The following is a 7,491-nucleotide window of genomic DNA, read 5'->3' on the forward strand; positions in this document are numbered from 1 at the left end:
CTCTCTGCGTTGCTCTTCTTTCTCACGCTCAGTGAGCTCTTTGCCCTTGCTATTAAATAAGCACTTCTTATTGGCTTCGCGCTTCTTCCTTCTTCTTCTTCTCTTTCTTCTTTCGCAAACTCTTCTTCGAATTGCTCAGAGGCCAGCAACAGGCGCTGTTCCTTCTCGCCCTTATAGATCCCTTCAAGTCTGGCAAGCTCATTGTTGCGTTGCATTTCTTCAAACTCTAATCTTCTTCTTCTATCCCCTTATGCGATGATGAGCTTGCCCCTCTCCATCTTTTCTTGCTTCTCCTCCTCTTCTTTTCTTTTTTCTCTCTTTCCCTTCCAATGCCAAAATTAATCTTTGAAGGTCAATTGTGGACTCTTGCGGCGCATTCTCCTTACAACGTCATATTAGGGGGGTTCCCTCTGCTTCTTCTCCTTCTTCGGTCGCTACTATTTTCGTTAGTATGGGTTGCGCTAATTCCAATAACTGTGCCGTTTCTCCCCTATCCTTCCTTACGGAGGTTGATTCTCTATCAGGGCTTGCAGCCCTCTGTTTCGCTTCCTCTTCTTTTCTCAAGCGTCTCTCTTCACACCGGCGCAATCTTCTCTCCTCTTTCTCCTTCTTCTTTCTCTTCTTCTTGGCCTCTTCATCTTCATCATCATCCTTTTGCTCTTTGTTCTTTCTTTCCTTGCGATGATGTGAAGACTCCGCCTCTTCAATCTTTTTTCCCTTACTCTTCTTCTTCTTCTTTTTCTTCTTAGCCCCTTTTGGTTACGCATCCCTTGCAACCTCCTCCAACGTAATGACAGGGGTCTCCAACGCAAGCTCACCTTCTTTAACCTCCTCCATCGTAATCTCTTCTTCTTCTCTTTCCTTTCTCACACAATCGCTTCTTCTTCTCTTCGTGGAGGTCCGTCATAGGCTTCTACGATGATAGTTGCCTCATGAGTTTTTGGGACCAAGACATCATTCCCTGTTTCTTCTTCTTCAACCACCACTTCTTCCACCACCACTACTTCATCCGCCACTACCGCCACCTCCTCTTCCATAGGCAGTGGTTGGTTTACAACCCCTGCCTCAGGCAGTCCACCTTCTTGCTCCAAGGTACTTAGGATGTTTCCAAAAACCTCCATATCATCGTGTCTCTTCCTTTCGCTTTCAGTAGAGATGGCAGGTGTTGGCGTAGGAATGCTCTCGGTGCTTCCTCCTCTCTTGAACACATGAGGCCTAACGGTCAAGGGATTTCTCCAGGATCTTCCGGCGAGTCTGGGAATGGTGTGGGCTTGGGCGGCAAGCCTGCGACTGGCAGCCAGGAATGCTGCCTCTCGCTTAGCTACTTGATCAGGGGTGGAAGGTAAAGCGGATTAGTTTGGGGTTTGGTCAGCCATGGATACGAGCTTGGCAAGGTCTGGTAAAAACTCGAGCTGTTGGGAAGACAGAAAGGTTTGGGATGCAAGACGCTTAGGGTTTCTGGTTTGCCAAAGTGAGGTAAATGGTTTCCAATGAAGGAGGAGGTCGTATTTATAAGTTGGGTCGTGGTGGGGCCCAACGCGATTTTTGCGGCGACTAGCCTCGAGCAGCTCAACAGGCACGTCGTTCCACATCTCTCATTTATAGATTTCTGATAGTGTTTTCATCGCCAAGTCATTTCGTGAGGATACGAATCGATTGAACTTCTTCCCAAATTGCCAAACGAATTTTCTTTAATATTTTATTTAAATGGACGCATGAAAAAGAATAACGCAATATGCTCAACAATGCAATTGTATCTTTGCAGAGGACGGGCAACAACGCATATATCCCCGCAACACACCCCTTAACCAACGCATTTCTGGACGATACCTAAATAGTGCATTTGGCTAAGGATGGGCAAAGGACATATGCGAGCTGCCACACCCCTCAACTTCAATGCCGTTGAGTTAGCGTGAACGCAAAGCATTCCTAATTTGTTTGATATGCGTCATTACCGCCTTTGCATATTTGTTGTTAGATGTTTTTGTTATTATTTTTATTATATCTTTTCATCAACGCAAAGTGTTGTGGCTTGCAGCAATAGATTTTCCTTTATTACTTAATCATTTAGCAATTAGGCACACGCATTGATTACAAAAAAAAAAAAAAAGTCAAATAACTAAAGATGAGACAGGATTAAATGCAGAGAAATTGAATGAGGAAATAAATTCATAAAGTCAAAATTGAATTAAATGAAGAATTGGAAAACAAATTCAGAATTTAAAGAGACAGAAATTCAATAAAGCATTAAACATAGTATTGAGATATGGACCGAAAATTGTGTTATCCTGGGTGATCGTAATCCACATCTCCGCAGGCGGGTTAAGCCTTGCCTACTCAATGTCTTAAGGACATTACTCCATCCCTTGTAGATCCCGGGGATTCTAATTATTGGGCAATGTTCCCGTTCTTAGCTCAGAGGCCAGCTGGCCCACTTGGATCTCCAGTTCCTTATAGAGACGTTTTGTGCTTGCATCACTGGAGTCATTTTTATCCATATACTGCTTCAGCAGTGTCTCTAACGAGCTTCCCGAGGTGTTAGACCATGATGGTTGCTGGTTATGCGGTCTTGATTGTCCTGGTTGTGGTGAAAAGGGGGATTTCCTCTATTTCCCCCTTGATGGTTCATTGGCACCCCTAGGTTGGGTTTACCTCCTCAACCGAAATTAGGATGGCTCCTCCAGCCCGGATTATAGGTGTTGCTGAAGGGGTTGTTCTGGATAGCACACACTTGCTGAAGGTTCAATGGAACCACACATCAGCTCCGTGAGCCCCTACACAATTGACGCAACTGATTGCGGCCATTTGAGTCGGTGTAGTGGGTTGCGCTGATTGTGGAGCAATGGCTCCTTGGTTGATTGCCATTGACTGAAGAATCGAGGTCACGTGGCCATCTACGCGGCCAACGTGGTCACTATCTCCGTAGGGACAATGGCTATTTCAGTTTTCCTTCTATCGACGCCTCGGCCTCCATAAACATCTTCGATCCAATCATCCATATTCCGCGAGATACGGTCGAGGATGACTTTGGCCTCCGTGTATGTCTTATCCATAAAACCTCCTGTCGCGGAGGCATCAGCAACAGCCTGCGTTGCTCTGTTCAAGCCATTGTAAAATGTTTCCATCAAGACGCAATTGGGAATCTTGATATGCGGGCAGTTTTTCACCAGTCTCCTGAATTGCACCCAGGCGGTGCTCAGGGTCTCATTCTCCTTTTGTTCAAAGTTTAACACATCCTTTCATCGTCTTGTGTTGACGGCAGGTGGGAAGAACTTCTTCATGAACCGCTCCACCAATTGCTCCCATGAAGTGATCTCATTTGGCTCAAGCGAGTAAGCCCACCTCTTAGCCTAGTCTCTCAAGGTGTAAAGGAACAGATACAATCTTATATTTTCTGGGGTCACGCTAGGTAAGGAAAAATTGTCGCACATCTTGACAAAGTTGGTCAAATGGGCTTGTAGGTCTTCACCTTGCAGACCCCCGAACTGCCCGCCATTTTGAATCATCTGCAACATGACCGACTTAATCTCAAAATGCACGTTCTCTTCCACAGTCGGCCTCGAGATTCCAGGTGAAAAATCATACAAATTGGGTGCTGCATAATTACGCATCGGGATGTTGCGATCAGCGCCATGAAGACAGGATCCTGATCTGGTCGAAAAGCCCCTTGGTTCACAGCCAATACCGCATTATCGTTATTTTTCGCCATGCTGGCTGTCTTGTTTCGCCTAATTCGATTCTGACGTACCCTTGCATGGAAAATTCGCTCGATCTTAAGGTCAGTTATGAATTCCGATTCAGCACTAGGCCTCATAAACCGTCAGGCTTCTCTCCACGTTGAACAACCAGTACAATGACATCTGTCTTGCAAAATACCAAAAACACACTCAAACAATAAAACGTTAACCAAGTCCCCGGCAATGGCGCCATAGACTTGTAACGCAGATTTTAATAGGTATGATTGATGATGTTCTATGCTTGAAATGATGTGATACTACCGCTAGATATGCATTAATGATGGATGTTCACGTAGTATGCCATGCGTTGTCACAAGTTTCCTTACGATAGAACCAAGTGTAATTCCACCGCAAGTTTCTCGGTGTGATCCGAGGTCGAACATGAGGACCGATTTAGGTTATTGTGGTATGTTCATGATATATGCGACCAGGTTTTCAATCTTTAAAAATGTGTTTGTACAGGTATATAAATTGCGATAAAATAAAGTAAAGCAGTAAAGATGCGATAGTAAAATGAAATACAATAAACCTAAGCTAGATGATACAAGATATAGGCTTCATGTTACAAGATGTTGGGGTCAAGGCTAGCTGTGAAAGTTGTGCAAAGACGTAGAATGCGGCGGCAAGTCTTATGAATAGAACAGAAAGACAAAGACAAAGAATATAACAATGCAAGTTCTCAATTGCGTTGAAGCTACAAATGTTGTTCCGCTCTTCTCTTGGCGTACACCTTTCAGTGATTAACGTAATGAACGCAAGGTTGTTTCCATGTCTGGAAGTACTACTCGCTTTAATTAACGCATTCTTCTGACCTTCTCTCGATAGGTCGGAATGACATCTTCATTTCTGCTCTCACATGTGAAGATGTCGTCTAGCATGCCTTAGCTAAACGCATTTTATATCTTTAACACAGACTAAGTACTTGGTTAATTCATATTGCTTATCAGGGAATTAGGAAGACATAATGGAGAAAATGATTAATGGAGAAACGGAAATAGACAGAGAATGGTATATGAAAGCTATCGAAACATTTAATATGTCTATTAAGCGTTTGATACATGGTGGGTGAATGAAAAGAGAATGAGAAAGTGAAATACAACGATGAAAAAAATAGAACAGATACAAACAAGTGCTAATGTCGTGGCACTAATTCGATGAAGATCTGCTTACCGGATAGGATGGATTTGATGGTAGGAAGAGCTTCCCTCTCAGGCTTGCTCTACCGGTAGTAGGGATCTTTGCACAGAGCTTTCAATCGGGTGTTTGGTAGATTAATTATGAGATTCACCTCTCGGCCTTATCTCGTCTTCTTCCCGGATTTCTTCACTTAAGCACTCAACTCAGTCTTTTCTCTCAACAGTTTTGTAGCATTTACCCTGTATCCAGTAACATTCATTTTCTCTGAAATCTATGGGGTATTTATAGGTGCAGGTCTTTGACTCCGGCCTTGTGGTCTCCACTGATGGCTATGGTAATTCTGAAGATGGAGGGATATTATTCCTTCTGTTATGCAATCAGACCGTCAATTCTTCACAACCGTTAATTGTACACGTGTCTCAATCCTCCACTTTTACATTGCTCAGCTACATCTTTCGATCATGGATTCGCATGCGGTGTTGTTTTTATTACCGTATGCGGTTGCACACAGCTCTGGATCGACGGTCGCATTGCGCCGTCATTGCGGTAATTGTCTCTTCATTGTTGACTGACGGGCGCAATGTGACAGAGATGCGTTGATCAGTTTCTCGTGAACCTTGAGCGCAAGCGGTGACTTGGTCTCCTACAAAACAGAATAAAATTTGGCTTGTCTTCCATCTTTATGGTGTTAGTGGGTGTAATTGCAAACATTTATAATTATTTTAATACTAGGCTAATTTTCATACAATGGGGTCATATTTACTAAATTTTGGCCGCAATATCTAGATAAGGTGGCATAAATAACTTGTATTTCTACAAGTTATCAGGTTCCACCACCCAATCTAAAGCCAAGAGTTTAGTGGAGAACTTCTTGTGGTAGTGTACCTCAAGACTACAAGAAGAAATTTGCAGAGATTTGGAGCATTTCAAGAGTTCTTCAAAGGTTGTTTTTCTACACCCTATTTTCGGCAAAGTATGAACTTCCATATTTCTTTATCAAAATTAATGTAGTTAGAGTGCTTAAGATCTAAATTGCTTCCATATGTTGATTGTCAACACCAACAACTGGTATTAAAGCATGTTTCAAGCACTCAATTTATGTTAGTTTTAGTTTGGTGGGTGTTTAATTGAGATATATGAAATGAGTACTAAAATGGATATATTATGGTTTTGGCATTAGTTTTCTCTTCAACTATGTTGTAATTGTTGTAATTGGCTCCTTGTTTATGGGTTTTAATGTGTGATTAAGAGTCTTTAAATTTGTTAGAGCCAATAGAGTTGCGATTAAGTTGTATTTGAAGAAGAAATGAAGCAAGCTCAGCAACTGGAAGTAGTAATAGAGGCTTCTGTCTCACAGCGTTGTAACACTGCTCATAAACAGTTACAGCGTTGTTCTTCGACAAGCCCAGAAACGTGCGCGCGCCAGATAGCCAGTTCGGATGTTACTAGGTTTAGCCAGTTTGGCCTTTGGAGGTCCGGTTCAAATGGTTCTTGGATGGTTCAGCCATCTAGATGCTTTACAGGTCGGTTTGGGCAGTTTGGAGCCGATTTGGGTCGAAACGAGCAGTCCAATACTAGTTCAAGACTTGTTTTTAATTTTTTTGTAATAATTTAGGTTGTTTTCTTACTTAGGATGCCAAAATCAGTCCATTTCAATGTATGTTTAATTATTTATGCATTATGAATGTATGTTTAATTAAATTAAATCATGAATGTGCATAAAGTATGTCATGTAGATTTAAAATTCCACCATAGGAAGTATGTAGCATGCATTGAAAGTATGTTATAAATAGTTATAATATATTGTATGCATGATTTAGGGTATCATGTATTTAATATAAATTGTTATATTTAATTGTGAAATGCTTGGCAATTGTTATGGGTTGATTAACATGTCTATAGTTTTATAAAGTGTTATAAAATGAATTAGAGATTTAAAATCTATAACAAAGATAAGATGCATGCTCACTTAGGTTTAATAAATAACAACTTGCTTTAAATAGTTAAAATCGGTCGTTTTCTTGTAAAACTTTGGTTATAAACTCGCTCAGGCTATAATCCCGTCTAAGGGTGGAAATACTTAAGTTGACAGTTTACTGAACACCTGCTACCTGGGAATTTTAGCCGGCCTTTGAGCGTTTTTAACCCAGTTTTATGAGCATGTGTGAGCGATGTGGTAGTAAATTAGTTTATCACTTAGACGTCGTAGGTTAAATCCAAATATCAACATTATACTTGGATAATATATCTAAACTTAGGTTGTTTTTAGCCAGAATATACATGAGTAAAACATATACCCAAACAAAGAGAACACTTTATTGGGAGATTAATAATATATACGATATATTGTTCTTAGCTCTCTCGTTCCTCAAAGTTCACACCGTGAGATCCATGCTCGGCTTCATGTCGTTTTTACCGTGACTACTCCATTCAAAAAATGTTTGCATGGGTCAATAACAAGGTGAATAGGGGGAAGTAGTTCATAGTAAGTGGGTGAAGGAAATGTGTCAACATATCCTGCGTCTCTTCCATTAGTTTGAACCGTGAGATTCCTATGTGGCGCCTACTGACGTTTTTAGGTGGTATTAGCTAGTCATCTTTTCAGAGACTATTCCCT

Source organism: Benincasa hispida, chromosome 1 (assembly GCF_009727055.1).
Source record: "Benincasa hispida cultivar B227 chromosome 1, ASM972705v1, whole genome shotgun sequence".
Lineage (NCBI taxonomy): Eukaryota > Viridiplantae > Streptophyta > Magnoliopsida > Cucurbitales > Cucurbitaceae > Benincasa > Benincasa hispida.